General features: G+C 39.0%; 1 protein-coding gene across 12 annotated transcripts in view; it reads left to right on the top strand.

Moving 5' to 3' along the window:
• NFIX (nuclear factor I X) overlaps window positions 1-22989 on the top strand; it is a 316203-nt gene that overhangs the window by 128559 nt on the left and 164655 nt on the right. The window lies entirely within an intron of this gene.

Consider the following 22989-nt stretch of genomic DNA (forward strand, 5'->3'; position numbering starts at 1 on the left):
GATGAATTTTGCTTCAAGAAAAGAATTTGTTGGCTATAAATATTTTTAAGCTGTGAAGGAGTGTCTTTCCAAGTCAAACAGAGATGTGCGAAAGAGTCCATCATGCGAGTTACCAGCTCTGCAGCACTTGATGGATTAGAGCATATTCTCTCCTGCTGTCTGTAGGACAATGCGGTCTGGATTAGGGGTGGGAAAGTGATGATAGACCTTGTGGCTGGGATCTGATGACTTTGGGATTCTTCTGGTTCTGTGGTTATGCAGTTCTGCAGTCCATTTAAACATTTCCATCCATTTCTGTGAGAGACAAGAGTAGATTTTTCTCTTTTCCATAGAAGAGATGGCGGTGGTAGGAAAGACCCTCTTTGGCCCACCCAACAAAATACTATCTAGCCAAGCATGCAATACCATTTAATTATAAAGTGCTGGGATGAGAGATAAAGAAGCTGATTGTTTCAACTTGCAGCTAAGAATAATTAATAACTTAATTAGATAAAGGTTCAGTTGATGTAAACACCTTCTCAGAAAAACATCACATGTATCAAGCATCTTAAAAAACATTTGTTATTCCACTATTATTTTGGATTTGCAAGAGAAAATACATTCACAGCTTTGGGAAATAATAACCACATTAAAACCAAGGTTAGCTATTGTTTCTAATTAATTGATAATGCTTTAGCTCAACTTTGGATGTAGTGCTAGGAACAATAAGGGCATTTTCTGTATTGTCAACTTCAGTTCTAATATTTACTTCTAAATTTAAAATCTGTAGTGTTTTTTCTAAATCATAATATTCCAGCCACTTTTTAAAGGTCTTATTCAGACAAGCCAAAACCATGGATAATTTTAGTTTTCTTTCAATTGACCCAGAAGTCTACATCCATAGAAACAGTACTTTATCCAAATTATTTGTAATGGACAGATATGTGTGTATATTGGTTATGTGTTTTTGTGTTTTGTGGGAATAGAGAGTTTGTCAGATACATTCTAGTATTGGAGAAAGTGCAAACTTTCAATAAAAAAATAAAGCTAGAACAATTCACAGAATAATAGGTCATATGGTAAGTATGATTTTTTTTTCTACTGTAAAAAATAATCATGCATTCTTACATAGGAGAAATCCATAGAACCACCCAGTCTCCAAGCTTCCAAAGCAATTAAAAAATGCTCCAAGGTTCACAACTATAATTCATGTCACAAATAAAGCTTAATAATAATAATAATAATAATAATAATAATAATAATAACCAGGAAGGAAGCATTATCTAGAAAATTAACATTATCCCCTAAATGGACAAATACTGTGGAAATACATTAACTACACAGCAGAAGTACAATCTTGAACTGAAATACAGCTTAAAACATTTTTACATTTTTTGATCTTGCCATGTACCTAGCACTGAGTTGAAATATAGACATACCCTGCTGTAGGTTTCTGCTATTGCACAGATCCTCTCTCTGGTATTTATGTGAGTTATTTGCTATTTCATAAAAGGGACATTATTATCTATATATAAATGGACTTGGTATTCTACCACTTTTGGTATGCACAGAGTGTCCTGGAACCAAACTCCAGTGGAAAGCAAAGGTCCAAAGTATTTTCTTGGCCACGTATATCCTGGTATTTATCCCTAGAATGTGTCATTGAGGCAGTGTTGTGAAGTATGTTAGTCTGAAAGATCATAGTAGACTTGATATTGCAAAGTGAGGTTCATCAGTGAGCTAGGATTTAAGACCATACCTTTGTGTCTCTACCTCTACCCATGTCATCCATGCCATACAAGGTTTATCTTTATCTTGTTTTGTAATATCCATACATTTGCCATAGATCCAGCAAATTCTCCACTCTATTACTCATTATAGGTCCACATCAATAGATTTAATGATAGGAATAAGCTTGGGCCCATTGTGTTTGGGGGGGGGGGGCGGTATATCAAAATGTATGTGAGTTATGAAGCATTTTTATTTGTAATCCCAAATATCCACATAGAATCAAAGAGTTGGAAGAGACTTCATGGGCCATCCAGTCCAATCCCCTGCCAAGAAGCAGTGTATATCTTGAGTTATGGGCCAGATTGTGACACAAATCCACTTGTTGAAGCCTATAATATCTTTCTTTAGTATACACATAGTATACACTTGTTGGTGCTGCAGTGAGTTAATAAAGAAAGATATTCTAGGCTTCAACAAGTGAATTTGTGTCACAATCTGGCCCATAACTCAAGTTTCTGTCTGGTACTATTTACCACCCCTGTCTGTAACTGGATTGCATTAGGGAACAAAACATTAAAGATAAAATTAAATATTTTTCTCATGCTGCAGTCCTGATCAGCAAACTCCACAATCCCTGTTCACTTGAAAATTCACTCAATATCACTGCTGTCAGTATTCACCTGTACCAGTTTGCTGGTACTTCCTTTTCCAATTAAAAAGTCATTGTCTCTGACATGGCTTTAGTCCAATAAGCATACTGACAGTGGATAAATACATGTTTATAATATTTTCTTGAATGAAGCTGAGACTATCTGGAATGGGCCAGCTCAGATTGGAATATAAGCTTTTAATCATACATATTTCCTGAGAATGTAGCTGTGCATTAAAATTTCATGCAGGGCCCATGCCCCCCTCCCCAAGTTCTTACGAAAGATATTGTAGAAACTCCCTATGCCAGGGTTTCTCAAACTTTTTCAGACGTGGACCCCTTTTGAAGCAAAAGTTTCTCATAGTGCCCCAAATAAATGTTTATATTGTTATATTATATTATATTATATTATATTATATTATATTATATTATATATAATGTATGTATATCAGGCATGGGTCAGAAGAGTGACAGATGGCCTGGCCCATTAGTAATTTACCAACAGTAATTTTTTTTACTGTTATTTAATATATTATTTTAATGAAGATGCTGTTTAACCTTTCAGTGTATCTCTTTGAAGAAATAATGTAAACATCTCGAGTTAGAAGAGCAGAGAGAAAGATCAAGGCCTTAGAAATTAGAAAATTGATGCAAATGGAAAGGCTTGGTAACAATGGTGGATTAAAATGTGATTTTATGAGGTTTTCCCCTTTCTGCATGTTGCTGACGTAATTGGTCACGGCAATCATAAGATGATTACTTTTTGAATTTTGAAAAGAATGACAGGATGATTAATGTAATAAGGCACATTCTGACATGTGCGATGTCCCAGGCATTATCTGTAGCATTACCTCGACTATAGCTCTGGAGGGGGAAGGAGGGCATTGGCCCCCAAAATAAATTTTTGCTCCTGTCAATGAAATGATCCTTGAGTTCCCAAATTACTACTGAGATACGTAAAATAATTCCCACCTGGAGCTCTTCTGTTTGCTGTTTTTGCCTCACCCTTTGCCTAAGCTCAAGTGAAATTTTAAGTTGCAACATTACTAGAAATCTGGAAATCAAAGGAAATAGTAATTGAGGGGTAAGAATTCTTATTTCGAACATCATCATCATTGCTTTCCTGTCTTTTTTTCTCAGTTTGGGACTCAAGGCATCTTACATCATAAAAAATGAATGCCCCTACTTCAGTGACCACACTATTTTAAAGTAGTTAGGGATGAGATGATGAAAACCTCTGCTTGAAACCCTAACAGTCAATCCTTGTGGATTCTGGAATAGCAGCTGAAATCCAAACAGGTCTTCATGTGTGATCAGAGAAATCAGGCTTTGCCCTATGGGGAACTTTTCAGGGAGTCATTTTGCCAATGCACTCTGAAGGCACCAAAATCTATCTGATTTTGGGTCAGCCCTGGTAAGGATTTGGATGGGAGACTGCCAAAGAATGCAAGGTGCTGTAGGCTATATTTTAGAGGAAGGAAAATGCAAAACTATATCTTGAGTGTCCCTTGCCTAAGAAAACCTTATAGAATTTATGGGGTCGCCACAAATCAACAGATGACATCATGCATTTTCCCCTCAAATAGAACCAAACTTTGCCTCCAGCCTTATACTTGGCACTAGAACATAGTCCATCTCGTAGTTATGGCCTCTGAGAATTGCTTCTTTGCTACCTGGCTTCTTACACTTTGTAAATTGAAAGAGGGTGCCAATGTACCATGAATTAGTAACAGAAGGATGTGCTGTTTTGTAAAAACAAAATAGTAATTGTTGGCTAATTGGTCTAGTAGTTGCAAAGCCAGAGACACTGAATTTCAGAACATGAAGTAACTATGTAAAATAAAGGCACTCTGTCTGTTTCCTTTTGGGTTTTAGAAAGTAGGGAGGCCACGAATTTCCCTTTGGAGTGTTTTATTTAAAGATTGTGTTCTGCATCTTTTCCTCTGGAAAAAGAAACGAGGATGCAAAATATCAAGCAATGGACCTTCCTCATTATGAAGAAATCTTGTTGCCTAATAGTGTCTTTTCCAGTGTGAAGGCTCAATTCTGCATTGGGAAGGATAACTGGTCAAGTAGTGGCATAGAATCATGTGACAGCTTTCAACTATGTTGTGATGTTGCTGGCATTGAGGCACTGAGGTATTTTTAACTGAGCACTATCCCTTATTTTTTTAGTTTATCATTTTATCCTCTATAGAAATAAAAATAATAACCTTTTTGTCAACTATGAGAGAACTCCACATTTTCTCTTTCCCTTGGTTCTGTTTGTCCTATGAGAGAAATGATTCTTCTTTCTTGGTGACTTACAGTAGACTTTACAACAGTCCTTCCAGGGTCAAATTCCACTGCAATGGAGCCACATCTGATTAGTCAGGGCTACTCCAGATTTCAGGGGCTTTGGGGAAAAAAATCCATGCTGGACAGCCAAGAAGGATGAAAATAATGGAGCAGGGAACTACCTTCTAGCATGGCACAACAATTGACTTTTTTATTTTTTTGCTAAAAGACATTGGAAGAAAACTCTCTCGGGTGTTTTTCCACCATCTCCCATTTTGTCTTTCTCACTGTGTGTTCACCCAGTGCAACACCAGGAGCAGTATAGAAAAACAAAAACAAAATGTCACCCGCAAGTAAAATTGTAGGAACCAACCAATAAATATTAAAGATAATTTATAAGGTTTAAGAAGTTGTAAAATACACAACATGCAGGAAATCAGAAAATTTTTCATATAATAAAATATGAAAATATTATATTGTTATCGTTGAGACACAATGAATGGAAATGTTATGTAATGCAATATAATAATAATAATAATAATAATATGATATTATAATTATATATTTATACTAGCCGTCCCCTGCCATGCGTTGCTGTGGCCCAGTCTCTGTATATGTGTTTTGTGTGTGTGTATATGAGTGTGTGTATGTTTGTGCATATGTGTATATATGTATGTTTGTGTATATATGTGGTTTTGCGCATGCATTGTAATATAATTTTTGTTTTTTGGCTTTTTAAGTCCCTTCTGTGTTTTTCAGTGTTTTTATGAGTGATGGTCACTTGTTGGCCTGATAGGAGTATTGTGTCCAAATTTGGTGTCAATTCCCCCAGTGGTTTTTGAGTTATATTAATCCCACAAACGAACGTTGCATTTTTATTTATATAGATTACATGTAATATTACTAATAATATTACGATATAGTGGTATGGTGCAATAAAGCAATGTTTAATGCTGATATTGTACTATGCTAATGATATAATATATTGTATGTAATATATACTTGTAAGCTGAGTCCCCTTCATGGTGAGAAGGGTGGCATATAAATGTCATAAAGAAATAAATGTGCAGCAAGAACTCTTTTACTGAAAAATTGTAGAAAATGGTTTGAACGAAATACAATGTCTTTCTTTAGAGCTGCCACATTTAGCCATGATACTGTCCAACCTCCAGTAGAAGAGAAAGAGGACAACATTGCTAAAAGCATTGTCCATCCTAACAGAATCCCTCCCCCATCTCAGCTGAAAGAACCTAAACATGGAAACATCTGATGTCATGGCAAAATTGCAAATTATCACTAGCCACATTTTATAAGCAAGTCCTAGTGATTTCTGTGAACGTTTCTTCAAACAGCATACCTAGGTTACTAGTCTGAGATTTTATTTATATCTTAAACTATTGATATTTTTCTTTCCATCAAAATGTCTTAAGGAAGGGCCCAGAATGCTTCATAACAGCTAAAATAATTTAAAACAGTCTAAAAGAATTAAAAATGATGTGAAACAATTTAAAACAGTTTATACAGTGCACACCATATCAATGCTATACAACAAGGATGGCCTGCATGCAGCTCTTCAGAGGCCAAGGTGGCGCTTTGTGCCCTCTCTCTCTTTTTTTTTTTGTTCAAATTAAACTCGGATTTCAATAAATTTAATAGTGATACAGTACTGATGTGATGGCCCTCTCTCCTAAGCTGCGGGCCCCCAATGCAGTTGTGAATTACACAATGTTGTCTCCAATCACACAGAATAGCATTCACAGTGATACAAGCTTTCTGCAGCTCTGGAATAGTGTGGTATATTCCTCTAATGCAGTGGTTCTCAACCTGTGGGTCCCCAGATGTTTTGGCCTTCAACTCCCAGAAATCCTAACAGTTGGTAAACCGGTTGGGATTTCTGGGAGTTGTAGGCCAAAATGCCGGGGGACCCACAGGTTGAGAACCACCGCTCTAAAGTCTGGTTTGTGCTCACTATGATCTGATCAGACCATGATCCATTCATTTTGTTTCCATGTTAAAATCTCTCTTTTCAACATCAAAATATAGATTGTGATACGGCACCAAAATGGGGCCAGCATCAATACCAACTGGGCTCCCTTTTGCTCTTGTATCCAGAATATTTTCCTTGGTTTCTAGTAGGGATGAATATACTATTCAAAATAGTTTTAAATAGTCAAGAATGGCTTTCTCAAGTGTTAAAGAGAATTCTGCATAAAGATAATTATAGACAGAGTCTTCATTGTTCAAGACTGACTGTGTGAAAGGTGCATGGGAGTTTTGCACAACAATTGTGAGAGAAAAATAGCTTTCCCCCCAGAAAAAGCTATTATTATCTGTGTGGAAAACCTATTTTCTGGGCAAAAATATTTTTTGCTTCCAGAAACTAATATTTTTGTATACATTTTTGTTAAGAATAATTCTTAATCTGTTTGTGAATAGTATTTGTACACTGCCAATTTTCTCACAGTGAAGAGAAAAAAAAATAATTTGTTCAATACCTGTGAGGATCAAAATCGTGAAGATTTACATTTTTGATTCCTAAATTGTGCAAAAAAAAAATCATTCTAATCAAGTAAGACTTGATTAGAACCTAAGAGCAAAGAGCTGTGTTTTGAACCAGAAACAGCGTGTATCACAATAATGTAATAAAATATACTACTACTACTACTAATATGATAATATAATTATATATTTTATATTAAATGTAATATTACCAATAATATTACAGGATAATTTTATAGTACAATGTAATATATAATATTAATATTGTGCAATGATAATAATATAATATATTGTATTTACTTTTTACTTGTAAGCCGCTCTGAGTCCCCTTTGGGGTGAGAAGGGCGGCATATAAAAGTCATAAATAAATTAATAAATATCTACACTGAAGAATTTAATACAGTTTAATTCCACTTTAACTCCATAGATCAATCCTCTGGACACATGGGAGTTGCAGTTTTACAAAGCCTTCAGACATCTCTGCCAAAGAGTGCTAGATCTTCACCAAACTACAACTCTCAGGATTCCATAGCGTTGAGCCAGGGCAGTTAAAGTCGTGGCAAACTGCATTAATTTTACAATGTAGGTGCTCAGTGAAGGAGGGAATTGAGAGTATTTGAAAGTAGAGACCTGCAGTAGGAAGGATTAGACTAATGTTTATGTTGGTGTAATCATAATCGCTGATCGAGGTCATAGACTATATATATGTATGTATCGTTTGCATCAGTGATAGTTTGCCTTATACAGCATGGGATGAATGTGTATTATAGACTTGGAAGAGGCCTCCAAGTTCACATGGTCTAGTGTATCCAGTCTTTTCTAAAAGTTTATGAGATTTGGGGCAGGGAAAAATGTGGTCTAGAGAAAGACCCTTGGAGCAATCTGGTCTGCGAGAGCTGTATAGTGCCTGCTGTCAGTCACCTCTGCCACTTGTGGCCACAGCTGATGGAGACTGCAATGTTGTTTTTTTCAGATTAGCACTTGCTATCTGATCAGGGAGATCTGAATGTTAAAAAAGCAATTGGGGAGATGCTTGTAATGAGAAGTACAGGAGAGTTGTATGTCACTGGTGTTGCTATAGCATGCAGTTTTAATACACGACAATATTTTCTTAATTGCTTGTATTTTAAAAATGAACTGTGCAGTTTTATGTGGCTTCTCCCAAGAGATCCTTCAAACAGAAGGGCAGATAAGCATTTTAAAATCATAAAAGGATATTGTATTGGCCTTGCTTGTGGGTATTCCTGGTCAAGTTCACTTGCCAAGGCACGTTCAGCAAGGGTGGGGCTCCTCTTTTGGTTTGCAGGCCACATTCAGTTCTACAGAAGCTCTCATAGGCTACATTCCAGGTCTGGGCTTGATCAAAGGCAGAAGGGTGAGATCCCAAATGCCAGCATGTTTTAGCTTAAAGCGGTTGCTGCGAGGGACTAGGGCAAGGACTAAGTATCTCAGCCTCAAGAATGGAAAAAGTTGAGAAACAATATCACTTTTTGTGGCTATTTTGAGAAGGCTTAAAGACAGAATTGCGGTACCGTATATACTCGAGTATAAGCCAAGGCACCTAATTTTACCACAAAAATCTGGGAAAACTTGTTGACTTGTTGGGAAATGCAGCAGCTACAGGTGAATTTCAAAATAAAAATAGATACCAATAAAATTATATTAATTGAGGCCTATAGCTTCTCCTCCCCTCTCGGCACAGCAACCCAGTTGGGTTGCTGTGCCAAGAGGAGAGGACACGTACCTTCCTCTCCTCCTCTCTCGGCATAGAGATCAAGCTGGGTTGCTGTGCCAAAAAGGGAGGAGGCATGCAGGTGGTAGAAGCCCTACAAAGGGCTTCTTTCAGCTCCATACCTTCCCGCCAGGACCCTCACTCAAGTATAAGCCAAGGGAACCTTTTTCAGCATAAAAAATGTGCTGAAAAAACTAGGCTTATACTAGAATATATACAGTATTTGCATTTTTTTTGTTAAGACAAGGGGGAAATTGGTCCCTGACTAACAACATGCAACTCCCAAGCCCTGAAGATACAAAAAAGATACCAGTAAAGACACAACTTGTCTTCATTTTTGATGTCTGAAAAATGCTTCTAAAATGTAAGAAAGGAGAGGCTCTTCTGGGATGCATTCAGAAACTTTCTACTGTTGCCAACTTTTTTGTGATCCCAACACTGAGTCAAGGGGACCTCATTTGCGGTCAGGACCCACAGTTTAAGAAGCAGTGATGTAGGAACCCCCATCACCAGAGGCGGCCCTAGGTAATTTTCAACGGTAAGCAAACAGTATTTTGGCACCCCCCCCCCCCCAACCAATCATTGATATATATTTTCTGTTCGTCATGGGAGTTCTGTGTGCCATATTTGGTTCAGTTCCATCTTTGGTGGAGTTCAGAACGCTCTTTGATTGTAGGTGAACTATACATCCCAGTAACTACAACTCGCATATGTGAAGGCCTATTTTCCCCCAAGAGCGCCTCAAGAGCACCCCTGGGCAAAATCAACTATAATGCGAATGCTTACTTTGCATAATGGGTTGAGCCACCCCTGCCTTTCATATCCTGTTCACAGCAACACTTGTAGATGAAAGATGGTTCCCCAAGAGATCTACCTATTAAAAGGAAAAAAGGAGGAAAAATAGCAATCAGATTGGCTCCCGGGCCGTCAGTCAGTTATTGACGTTTTTTGAATCTCCTTTATTTGGACAGTTTTTAGTTCATGTTCTCAACTTTTCTCCTTTGACCAAAATGTTATTCTATGTAGTTTTTGCACAGTCCTTCACATTTTTAAAATGGGCGCTTTATTTTGTGAACAATTTGTTTTTTGAAAATCCTATCAATCTCAAAATGTGAGACCGGTTGAGTGTGCACTACACATTTTCTCACAAGAAGCCCCAGGAGATGCAAAAATGCTGCTTTTGTTGAGACTGTCAGTGCATCAGCATTTCTTCCCATCTGTACTAGAGCTGTTTATAGCCAATCGCTATGAATTCTGATTGAGACAAAGATATTTTGTTGTTGTTATATTCTCAAATTACATAGGCCTGTGAGTTTTTAAAAAACACACACACTTTTTTCAGTGTTTTAAGAGTATTTTGGGGTAAATTTTAAAAAAATAAAAGATTGTATCACAACTAGTTCTTTCAAAATCCAATATTTTTATCAATTCAGTTGTTAGTTTTGATTGTGGATGCTGATGTTTGGGTGTGATTTCCTTTAATGCTTTTGTGTGTGTGTGTTTTTAAATTTGTTAGTTGAAGTGTTTTGGAAGTTTTTCTAGACTTCAACCATTTCTTACTGTTTTAACTTACTGAAGAATTCTTACTTAATTAAATATGACAAAATAAACATATTAAAGCATATTATGAAAGGAACTGTACATGATGAAGTAGCTGAGGGCTAGGAACCCCTGGCCTAAGTAGCAGTAGTAAATTCATAGCAATGGCACTTCCAGAGTTGAGGCTGAGTGGCATACAATCATTGTGTGGTGTGGTGTAACATAGTATAATGATCAGTGTTATATTCTAACATCCAGCATAATTTATTTCCCAAGTAAGCATGCATGCAGTTGCAATTTGACAGAACAGTCTGATGCCTTTTCGCTGAAGTAAATCCACTGACTTCCAGGGCTCTTACTCTCAGGTAAGTGTGTATAGTATCAAAAATGTGTGAGCAAACTGAAAAGACAGGCCTGCTGCTTGTATCGTATTTATTTTCTTTCTGTGTCCAGTGGCTTTCTATACTGTATCCGATCTGCTCTGGAAATTGTCTTGATCCTGCAGGATTTGGGGGTGGGGAGAAGTGAGATTTATCTTTTCCCATTCTATTGACTAAAATTTATTCATTTTTAATATTGAAACCCGCCTTTCTCTCAAAATGGTATCCAAGAAGGTGTACAACATTTTAAAAGTGCAATAACATTTTTGAGAATGAACTCATTATATTCCCTTGAAGCATCCATTGGCAGAGGGGGCACTACTTGCAATGACATGTGAAGGGTCATTGTGGTCATTGTGCAGCAACATCTTTCAGGTGCAATGGTATGATTCCTGCTAACATTTCCTCAATGGTTTTAAGCACATTCATTAACATAATAAGAAGTTAAGTTATGTTCTTGTTCTCCAACTTCCCTGTTTTATTGACTCCCTCTATTGTTTATACCTGTTTTATTCATGTTAGATCAGCATAATATCTTTGTGTGCCTTAATAATGCCATTTTTCTTTCTGAGTCCCATTATGCCTGCACCATCACTTAGGAGAGTATACAAGTGGCTCAGAAATATCTGAAATGCATTTTAGGAATGCATATTGGCTCACTCGGCGCGATGCAGCAAGGAGCCACGCTTGCTGCGTGCCTGCATACTGTGAGCCAGATGAAGAACCATTATTGCAAATGAGCACTGAGCTGTGCATTCAGTTCCTTCTGATATGATCTGGAGCACCGTGGCTGGAGTCTTCTTTGAAAATTGGCAGTAGTAAGAAAAAGGAGTTTGTGAGAGTGTGTGGAGGTTAAAGTTACCGTAGTTCTCCCCTGTTCATTATTTCATATGATTCTTTCTCTAGTAACAGAAATAATCACCAGATGCATATTATGCATAAGAACTGATGGTAACCCAAAGACCATATACCCAAGATTAGGGACAGAATGGGAATAATCCTAGGGCCTGATCAGTAGGATTTTGACATTTTTCTTTAGAGTTGGTATTTCTTCTGCACCTTTGTTCCATTTTGGAAGGGACAGTGCTGCTGCTCATTATTATTTTATGTATTACCTCCCCTTTTGGTTCAAGGCAGGGTACAACATAACAACAACAGCAACAACAATAATAACAGCTTTATTTTTATACCCCACCTCCATCTCCCTGAAGGGACTTGGGGCAGCTTATATATGGCACAAGTGCCCAAAACAAAGCATAAAATAAACACACAGAACAATACAAAAATAAAACCAATAGCATATAAAACAATAATTTAAACTCAGAACACCACCCAATAACCTATGGTGAGAACTATAACCTATGGTGAGAACTGTCTAAAACATGGCCAACTGTAAACAAGAACAAGGGAATGGGATACTGCAAGTTGTAGCTAAGGAACATTAATTGTGAACCATTGGAGATAGACATTCTCAAAGGCTTGTCTAAACATCCAAGTCTTCAATTCTCTCTGGAAGAAGGACAGTGTGGGGGTCTGTCTAATCTTCCTGGGGACGGCGTTCCAAAGGCGGCGGGGGGGGGGGGGGCACCACTCGAAGGCTCTCTCTCTCTCGTCACCACCAACTGCGCTTCTGATGGTGGGGGGACCAAAAGGAGGCCCTCCCCAGTAAATCTTAATACTCGCAAAGGTACATGGGCGGCAGGAATGAAGCCATGAAGACAGGCAGGGCTTGAACTGTTTAGGGTTTTGTAGGTGATAACTTCTACCAGTGGAGCTATTTTAATATGACCATCGTCTGCTCCCTATAATTAGATCCAGTTAGCAACCTGGCTGCCCAGTTAACAACATAGTCAAATACATATATACAATCATATATTAAAACATAGTTAAAATGCAACCATAAAAGTATATATTAAAATCAACTTATTAAAATATATGAGATAAAAGTTAAAACACAATAAACATAGAATGTGGTTTAAAAGTCATAGTTAAAATTGACTGGGTAGGCTTGCCGAAAGAGATAGGTTTTCAGTTGTGTTTGAAATGCTGACAGCTCATTTAGCTGTCAGAGCTCTTCAGGCAGGACATTGGAAAGCCAATGAAGAGGACCTCTGGGTGATGGTCACCAGTCGGGTTCTGGCTGGTTGGAGTAGCTGCCTGCCAGAGGACCTCAGTGCCCAAGGGGCAGATTATAGGACAGAAGGCAATCTTGTAACTAGTCCCTGTAACTAGTCTAGTTGTCATGTTTTGAACTAATTGTAGTTTCCAAACTCGGTACATAGGTAGTCCAATGTAAAGGCCATTGCAGAAATCTCCCCTTGAGGTTACCAGCGCAAGCACTACCATCTTTAGGTCCTCCAGTTATAGGAAGGGTTGCATCCCATTTTTAAGCTGCTATTACAATGTTTCAGTTTCATTCTCCGTTTCCCTCTTTCTCTGGGTCTCTTGCAGCATAAATAAATCCTGTGAGTAATATATACAAAATAAATAACATTGTAACGTGAGTTCAAAGTGCAAAAGTAGTTTGTATTTCCTTAATTAAGTGCATAGAGATCAGGGTGGGGGTGGGGTGGGGGTTCCTCAAGCTAAAGCAGACTGCGGTAGTCTTTTTCCTCATTGAACATGTTTGCCATTTTGACCGCACTCTGATATTGCTTGGTCACACATATCCCTGGTTTCATCTGTAAACTGCTGGAAAGTATGTGAGTCTTCTTTTTTCATTGGGTAAACATTTAGACAATTCTTAATGTACTCCTAAATCACCCCTTCTTGCCATATATAGCTCCCATTCCCTGTATATATAACAAGATTTGAATGGCACCTTACACTGATTCTGGGCCAAAAGTTATTCCTAATGTTCAGGGGGAATTCTCTTTTTTCTATATGGATCAGCCCCCTCCCTACTGGCTGTGGGACCAAGCCTTTGGGGCAGTGCAATGAGGCAATAATAGGAAACCTACTCAGCTGACCAGAGCCACCATGGTGTCTTGAGATGGTTTTAAACAGCTGATTTTAAAGTAGATATAAGTGATTTTAATGCTTGTGTATATTTATAGTTATTTATATCCTGGCATGGAATGCTTGCCATATACGTTGAGTCCCCTTTAGGGTGAGAAGGGCAGAATATAAATGTTACAAACAAACAAACAAATTGAATCCATTGCTCTGTGTCCCAGGCTCCAGAGCAGCAGAAAACAACCCTGACTCCTACTCAATGTGATATCCTTTCCAATATTTACACATGGCTATCATACCTCTTCTCAGCCTTCTTTCCTCCAAGCCATGTATGCCTAAGTCATCAGGATTTGAAGAGCATGAATCCGTGATTTGGAGCAGGAAATGGTGTCGGTGAAAGGATCACCAACTTCCTATCCCCCACTGCTTCTCCAATCCTGACAGTTCCATCAGAAGTGGCTGTTTTAAAAGATAGGCTGTTTTGTTTCCATGTTTCTGTGATGAAATATCTGATCTGGATTGTAAGCTTTCTTTAGGCTTTTCTTCTGTCTTTCTTGAGTGTGCGTATAGTCTTCTGCACTTGGTAAGGTGACAGCTTTTCTCTGGCTGTTAGCAGGTGTTCATTGCAGATCTTTAATGGCAGTTCCCTTTCTCAGGGTTTGTTGGCTGCTAGTTGAGGTGTGAGGCGAAGAGGGAGCCCCAGGAGAGTGCATAGGCGAGCAGCTGCCCCTTCCCCCCTCCCCACACACACCTGATGCACTGTCTGCTGTCGGTGTGAGTCTGTAATGTGATGGGCAATGCTTCATCAGAGCTCCTGTGGGAAACCAGGAGGCCTCCTTCATTGCACCACACAATCGAATGGCTGCTGTGGGATCTAGGCAGGGTGTGGGGCAATCAGGCTTTCTGCTGCCTTTACTCGTAAAACATTGGAAGGGAAGTGAACAGAAGGGATTCCCTTGTTCACATGAGCTTCTCTAGGGCACTCTGACAATTTCAGTTGCATTTTAGCACTGTGTCACTTGATTTGATTTCCCCTCCCCCACTTGCTTACCTCCTCCAAGCATTTGGACTGGGAAAAGCTTGTAAATAAATCATCAAACCATATGTAGGTGATAACCGTGTAGAGAGACTTAGAAGTCTGGTATCTGGTATTTTGTGGCTAATTTCTACTTCACAGAACTCATTTTTTAGTCATCCTCTTCAGTTTTGGGGGTGACATTTTATTTTGCCCACAAGCAGAACTACAGAGTACAGAGGACACCACCTGGATACCAGGAGAAGCCATGCAGTTATTTCTCCATGTGCAAGAGGAATAACATATCTGGAGAAATTTAGGTGGGAAGAGCCTGGAATAGTTTGTCAATTTGGGCTGCAACTTTAAAGATTATCCTGGCTGGGGATTCTTGGCTGTGTTGTCCAAAAAAACAAAACAAAACAACTTGCCCAAAACTTCAGCTACATGATCCCACTGTTCTTTATTGGTATGGTAGCTTGAGGGGAGTTCCTCTGAGACTGCTTCCACCAGACATTCCTATATGAACAGGCCTTTAGCTTTTAAACCAATTGGGGTAGCACAAAATGTAGGTTTTTATGTGCTTTTAATTGTTTTAAAGAAATGTTGAAGATTTTTTTTTGTCGTGTCAGGAGCGACCTGAGAAACTGCAAGTCGCTTCTGGTGTGAGAGAATTGGCTGTCTGCAAGGACGTTGCCCAGGGGACGCCCAGATGATTTGATCTTTTATCATCCTTGTGGGAGGCTTCTCTCATGTCCCCACATGAGGAGCTGGAGCTGATAGAGGGAGCTCATCCGCCTCTCCCCGGATTTGAACCTGCGACCTACCGGCACAGGGGTTTAACCCTTTAATGTTGAAGATGATTATATTGAATGTACTTTGAGTCACAAATAGGAGAAACACAAGGTATAAATCTGGTGTCGTCAGCATATTTCTCTCCCCTCCTCACTTTCCTTGTTTTTGTTCTGTGGTTGGCTATATTTAGTAATCTCTTGCAACCTTCCTTATGTTGGCTCCCATCTTTATAACTCTGAAGTTAGCAGTATCTTTTTTGACATGTGGCAGAACTGCGCAGCATACTCCAAATGAGACCTCTGGAGCAGCGAGTGGGGCATAGTACAACTATGGTGCTGAGGAAATTAATCAAGCTGAAATGACAGCAATTGTTAGCCCTGTTAACACAATATATCAGAGCAGAGATGTGAAGGCCTGGGGAAGAAAGGGAACATTTGAATAAGTTTTTTAGTGTTATTTCTTAAACCTCATTGGATTATGGAACATTTGCTTTCAGGATGTTAAATAAAGAATTGGAATGCAAAGCATTAGTATATTTATCCCTTGCATGTTATATCCAAAAGCTATGCACTGGATAACTACTCAAAGTGAGTGTCTGTGGACTGTTCACATCCTGTGACAGCTCACAATCTGTGGGATGCTTCCAAGAATGGAGGGGGGGGGCATTTGTAGCCAGTGGGTACAAATATGGCACCAATTGCTGTCACATAAAGAACAAAAAATGCTGGTGCCTCGCGTAGTATAGTGAGAGGGATACTGATGTACACTATCAGATACTCCAGATTACTTTTTCTGGTCTTCATTTCTCAGTTCCTTTTATGGGAATGCATATTTTATATCTAGCAGAAACTATGAAAGTCTAAAGGGGGAAAATACAGGCATACTTCAATTAACAAAGCTTCTGAGAAAGAAGCCTCTTTTAAAAAAGTTTTTTTTAATGCCTGCCCAGCCCTGCTTCTTCCTCATCATTTGTCCACCTGGAAGTTTGTTGTTGTTGTTGTTTTACAACATAAATGCTGGAAAGATAATGAAATTCAAAGTGCAGATTATCACCTTTAAAGCCCTACAAGGTTTAGGCCCCGCCTATCTTCATGCCCGCATCTTTCCCTATGAACCGGGGAGGCCCTCCTCTCGCTCCCACTACTGTCACAAGCATGGCTGGTAGGGACAAGTTAGAGGGCCTTCTCGGTGGTGCCCCCCCCCCCGACTTTGAGACACCCTCCCAAGGGAGATTAAGTAAACCCCTTCTCTGTCCTCCTTTGGCAGGGATCTGAAAACGTGGATGTTTCAGCAAGCATTTGGTAGTGACTAGTCCCTAGTTATAAATCCCCAGTCCCTCGGTCACCAGCTAATACTCTGTTCTCCACACTCCATCCAATTCTCTGGACCTATGGTATGTTGTTTTGCACTATCCTATGCCCGGCCATTTTTATAACATGGTCACACCCATTTCAGTATCTGTAGTTATTGGGCTTTGTTGAGCATTGTTTTCATAGAGTTCAACACTGCTGTTTTCTCCTCTTATGTTTTATTTAAATGTGTTTTTATCTGGATTGTTATATTTCATTATGTTCTTACCTTAATTTTGTTTTTTGTTTTAATGAATTATTTTGCTTTTGTGTCTTGTGGACATTTTGTATCATATGTAAGCTATTCCGAGTCCCTTTGGGGAGATGGTGGGGGAGTATAAGAATAAAGTAGTAGTAGTAGTAGTAGTAGTAGTTATAGTTATTGTTGTTGTTGTTGTTATTATTATTATTATTAAGGATGGAAAAACAAATAGTTGCCAGCTGTGTATCTGCAAGAAACGGTGCAATAAACTTTGAACTGGGAACAAAGGGGAGTCTTCTCTAGCTGTGTGTGTTGGTCTGTAGCAGGCAAGGCAAACAGCAGCTGCCTCCAGAAGTATGTGTGAACAGCAAAACAAAGTAAAAAAGAGGAGAACGGGCAACGCTACCTCACCAGTTATTCCCAACACATTAAAAAGAAGGATAGATTTCCAAATTTGGCTACCAAAATGCAAATCTTAAGAGTTAGCAGCATTTTTTGTGAATGTAGATACAGTTAACCAACAAAAATACTTGCTTGTTCCCTATGAGTATAGCTTGGCTCATGCTCACCTTCTTTCCAATGGACCTGTATATTTCTTTGAGGTCACACAAAAGAATGTATCACTGCGAACCAGCTCAGAAACTGAGTATTTTCAGACAATGTGGTTTTGTCATTTATTCTTGCTGTAGCACTTTAACAATTGTTTCCAGACAGTCTTTTGTCCATTATACAGCTGTTGTTACACGAACAATGGTAACACATTAAAATCAATTTGGGGTTCAAAATAATGTTAAAACATTTGAAAATATTGAAATATATTTAAAAATAGATCATTACTTTATCTGATTTTAGGGCATAGTAACCCCAATGAACTTTTAAAAAATTACAATTAAAAATGTAGTTCTGATTTCCCCCAAACCCTGGACTCAGAAAACTGAAAATGCTGTATACAGTATGGCCTATTTTTAAAGGATAGATTAGGCCTTGGAAAACTTCATATTCAAGTCTTTCCTGAACTATGAGATTCACTTTGAGCCAGTCATTAGTGCTCTCTTAGAGGGTTTTTCGGTGGGTAAAAATGGGGAAGCAGGAGAGCCATACGTGCTACCATGACCTCATAGGAGGAAAGGTGGCATATAATTGCAATGAATACATTAATAGAACAAGGCGGAGACTTCCTTATATAACCTTGTACATTATTTGTGGTGAAATTTAATTTCAGCAACTGCGCTCTCTAGGAATCTGAAATTTGCAAGGAACTGAGCATTGAAACACTGTTAATGCAATTTTAGGTGCTCCAGTGTGTGTTAAGTGCTAGGAATAAAAACTAATTATTAACTATAATAGGTCAATGAGGAGGGGAGCAACAATAAATGGTTTCCCTACCAGCATTCCCTGTCTGTGTGCCTGTGGATGCATTAAAAAAACAACCCTGAATGGACCACCCAGACCGATTTAAAACAAGATTTTAAATCTTCCTGATTTAAAGCAAAATTGAAGGGGGGTGGGTTCTGTGGATTAGAGAAATTGGATTTGCCATGATATCACACAGCCAATAGTAAATCCTGCATATGAAATCCATAGTTAAGACAGTGCAGAGCCCCAGTCCTGTGCAAATAATAGAAAGCAGATAATGTAAATACTGTTATTTTTTTTTTCCTTGATGTGCTCTCATTTTCAAAGCTGTATCTTGGTAACTCAAAAAAAAGCAGTTTAAGTATATGCTAGCAAATAGGTGTCATGCCACATTCAAGTTAACCCTGACCTATCCTGCTTTGTGCTTTGTTTAATCCATATTCGAGCCCATTTTCTGTGCTGAGTGGCCACTCTCTTGTGCTCAGGATCTCCTTGTTCTCTTCATATTTTTGCATCTATAGAAACAGACTATTACAGAAGGGAAATGCTTTTGAATGGCAGCTTGCCATAAGGGCATACATTAATGACTATGCAGAAGCATGAACCCTGGACTAGAAAGTTGGGAAGTGGGAAGGGACAGTCCAAAAGAATAAACTGGGCTGATTGATACTCCCTTGAAAGGATAATACTGAATGAGCCATCAATATTAGTTTAGTTTTCTTAGGAATTATCTATAGGAAATGTTCTCAATCATCAACCACACACCCCAAAATATCAGGTCAGCGATTGTGGTTGAACCTTTAAAAAAATAAGAAATACTGTGTGCCATCTATCCTATGCAGATTTAGTTGGAAGTGACATTTGAAAGGAACTTCTAAGTAGCCAAAGTGCTGTAAGAATATTAATATTTAATAATGAATGGATGGGAGAAATAATTAAGGGTTTCCTACATCTATTTTTTTTTACCTACAAGCATGGCAGAATCATAGAGTTGGAAGACACCTTGTTGGTCGTCCAGTCCCACCCCCTGCCAACATGTTTTTGCATTTTCTTTTGAAAATTTTATCTTCTAACATTTCTCTTCTAACGTAACTTCACAGACTTTTCTTTTCAAGTACTGTAGAGGAGAGGCAGATAGAATCAAAGAGTTGGAAGAGACCTCGTGGGCCATCCAATCCAACCCTCTGCCAAGAAGCAGGAATATTGCATTCAAATCACCCCTGACAGATGGCCATCCAGCCTCTGTTTAAAAGCTTCCAAAGAAGGAGCCTCCACCACACTCTGGGGCAGAGAGTTCCACTGCTGAACGGCTCTCACAGTCAGGAAGTTCTTCCTCATGTTCAGATGGAATCTCCTTTCTTGTAGTTTGAAGCCATTGTTGGTAGGGGACAACTTTGCATTCAACTATTTTTTTGACATTTCTTTCATGGCAGTCCAGTTATTTCCTGCTTTAGTTACTTGTGCTATTTGTGTTTTCACATCATTTTTTTTGGAAAAATGTACAAGCAAGCAGGCAAAATTAGTTACAACCTGCCTGCTGCTGTTGAACACCCCTTCCATACATCCAGTTTCGTGATCTCTGTATGCAAGACACATATCAATATAACTGTGCAGGTACAGCTGTACCAGGAGCTCCAATTTTGTTTGCTTTGCATTGAATGTTTGTTATAGTCCTGAGTTTCAGGGGCTCTGCAGATAGGTGGCTTCTTTTGGCTGCAATCATAGGGCAAGCCACCTGTCAATTATAGTTAGGTTCCCTGGTCCCGCCCCCTTTTTGGGTTTTGGAGGGAATAGGAGCCAGTTTGAGTTCAATCCACACAGAGAAGCTTTCCATGCAGGACATAATACCAAGAGCTCCTGTAGAAAGCTTCGTATTCTACAGCTTGGCCGGGGTTATACAGCCCACAGCTTGGCCGAGGCTCATACAGCCTTATAGCTCCTTTGCTGAGGGACTTCAGTCAGCCATCATTGAAACCTGAACTCCTTTTTCCCTGGAAGTATACAAAGCTCTGCTTGGTAAGGGTCACTCGCGGAAGCCAGAAGCAGTTGGTATCGGGTGTAGGGGCTCCACGCCATCAGAGGCAAAGACAGACTGCCCAGATTAGAAGTTAAGGATTTCCCCATTAGTTACAGTTAAGAAGATAGTGCCTGTTCCCTGTGGACAAGATTGAGAGAGAGCCAATAGACTGTTAAGAAAGCCTTAAAGTACCTGTTTGTTTTCATTAATAAAGAACTTTGTTGGACTTTCTTTAAGCCTCTACAGAACTTTGTTTTGGGGAGGTCCAAGGGCCTTTAATCTGAGGCAGCCCTGGCGTCCCGTTGGGCACACAGAATTTATGTCCTGTCTACAGTCTTATGCACAGGCCCAGCGTGCGACACCACAATAATGAAATCCTACTCAATTGTTTGTTTGTCTGAAAACAAACCACTTTGGGAAGAAGGTTGGGACTGGAGAAGTTAAATTCTTCTCCTGACCCATTGCTTCTTGCCTTCAGAGCACTCCTCAAACAGCGTTCTCCCTTTCTCTCCAGGATTTCCCATACATGTCTGAGTTAACCCTAGTGTTGGGCCAGCATTGCTGCCTCCATGCCATACACTAGGTGTGTCTTTTGTCATCTTTCTCTTCACTTATTTTAATGGCTTTTTTCGTAAACCCACTGAGACTATAATCTACCTGTTAAATAGCACACTGTGGCAAAGTAATTACAAGGTATTGTTATTCTGAAGACCCGTGGGGCTGGCTGCATGAAAAGGAGTGAGGTGCCGAAAGAAACCACCAGTCAAACTGAAAGTGGTTATTATGAGCCTTGTGTTTCGATGTGGCTGAGGGACGGTGTTCGGCTTCATAAGCAACGTGGCGATTAAAATGTAGAGCCAGCAGTTCCCAGCCAAAGCCCATTTCCTCTTTGTACCGTCCTCAAAATTTACTATGTAAGATTTTTTTTGGGGGGGGGGGGGCAACAATAATCTGAATTCAGATTATTCATATTTAGTGCTTGCTTATCCATTAAAATCATTGTGCTTATTCTTAAGCATGGTTAAGTCTCTGTCCACTTCCATGGGCAAGATTAAAAATTAATTCTGCCTGGAAGAAGAGTTGCTAGTGTCAACTGAATAATGATGATGATGATGATGATGATAATAATAATAATAATACATTATTTATACCTCGCCACCATCTCTCCCAACGGGGACTCGGGGCGGCTTACATGATGCCAAGTCTGAACAACAGATTACAATAAAATAAGATATAAATAAGATACAATCAAATAAGATACAACTGAAGTTCTGTTGGATTTAGTCCAAAAAATTTATAAGGGCACAATTCTGGCTGATACAAAAATCTAAATGCTCTGCCCATAATCCTTGGTCCAAGTACACCACTAGTCCTAACTCCACTGCAGTTTGCCATTTATTTTTATTTATTTTTCAGTAAAAGCATGCATTTTCATGAGTATTTGTTTATGCTTTGTTCTCCCAATTCTTTTATTCATTTTATATTTTTGCAAATAGAGATAATATACAATTAATAAAAAGAGGAAAACAAAATTACTGTATGCCCCAGTGGCGCAGTGAGTTAAAGCACTGAGCTGCTGAACTTGTTGACCGAAAGGTCACAGGTTCAAATCTGGGGAGCGGTTAGCCCCAGCTTCTGCCAAACTAGCAGTTCGAAAACATGCAAATGTGAGTAGATCAATAGGTACCGCTCTGGTGAGGAGGTAACAGTGCTCCTTGCAGTCATGCAGGGCCACATGACCTTGGAGATGTCTATGGACAACGCCGGCTCTTCGGCTTAGAAATGGAGATGAGCACCACACCCCAGAGTCGCACATGACTGGACTTAATGTCAGGGGAAAACCTTTACCTATGAAATTCAGAGAAATATGTACATTGAACAAAAGCTTTGAAATCTGCATATTTGTTTGGGAAGTATGCATAAGGTTGGCTTGTATTCAGGCAGAAACAAAGTTACTTCTTCTGCCTTTCCTATTAACTCTCTCCGATGCTGGGAGAAGGGTGGAAAAGCATGGATGGGAAATCCAGTAATACAAGCTACTCTTCCTATCTGTTTCTTCTTGACCCATGTGCAAAAAAACAAAAAACAATCTGGGGAGGGAAAGGATGCAAAAATATTATTAAGATATTTTCAAATCAAGATTTTCCTAAAATTTCCAGGGCAAAAATTTATTATGGCCAGATAATAGTAAGGGGAGCTGTAGGACTTTACTTGGATTTTCCAGAGGTTAATAGTCTAAGTAAGGAGCATCTTTGCTACTCAGTTTAGAGTGCTGGTGCTTATGTTCAGCCCATTTGGGTTATCTGTGCACTTTAGGATTGCCAGGAATGTTTCCTATACAAAGATTGTAAAGCTTTTCATTTTATATCGTCTGAAAGGTCAATAAACCCCATACATTTGAGAGTGGGGCCTTTATAAAATTATGTGTATTGTGTAATTTAGGAATGTGGATTAGAATGTTAATTTTACAGAGAAATGGATGACTAAATTAATTTGGTATTTAGTTAGAAGAGAAAG

This window comes from Anolis sagrei, chromosome 2 (genome assembly GCF_037176765.1).
Source record: "Anolis sagrei isolate rAnoSag1 chromosome 2, rAnoSag1.mat, whole genome shotgun sequence".
NCBI lineage: Eukaryota > Metazoa > Chordata > Lepidosauria > Squamata > Dactyloidae > Anolis > Anolis sagrei.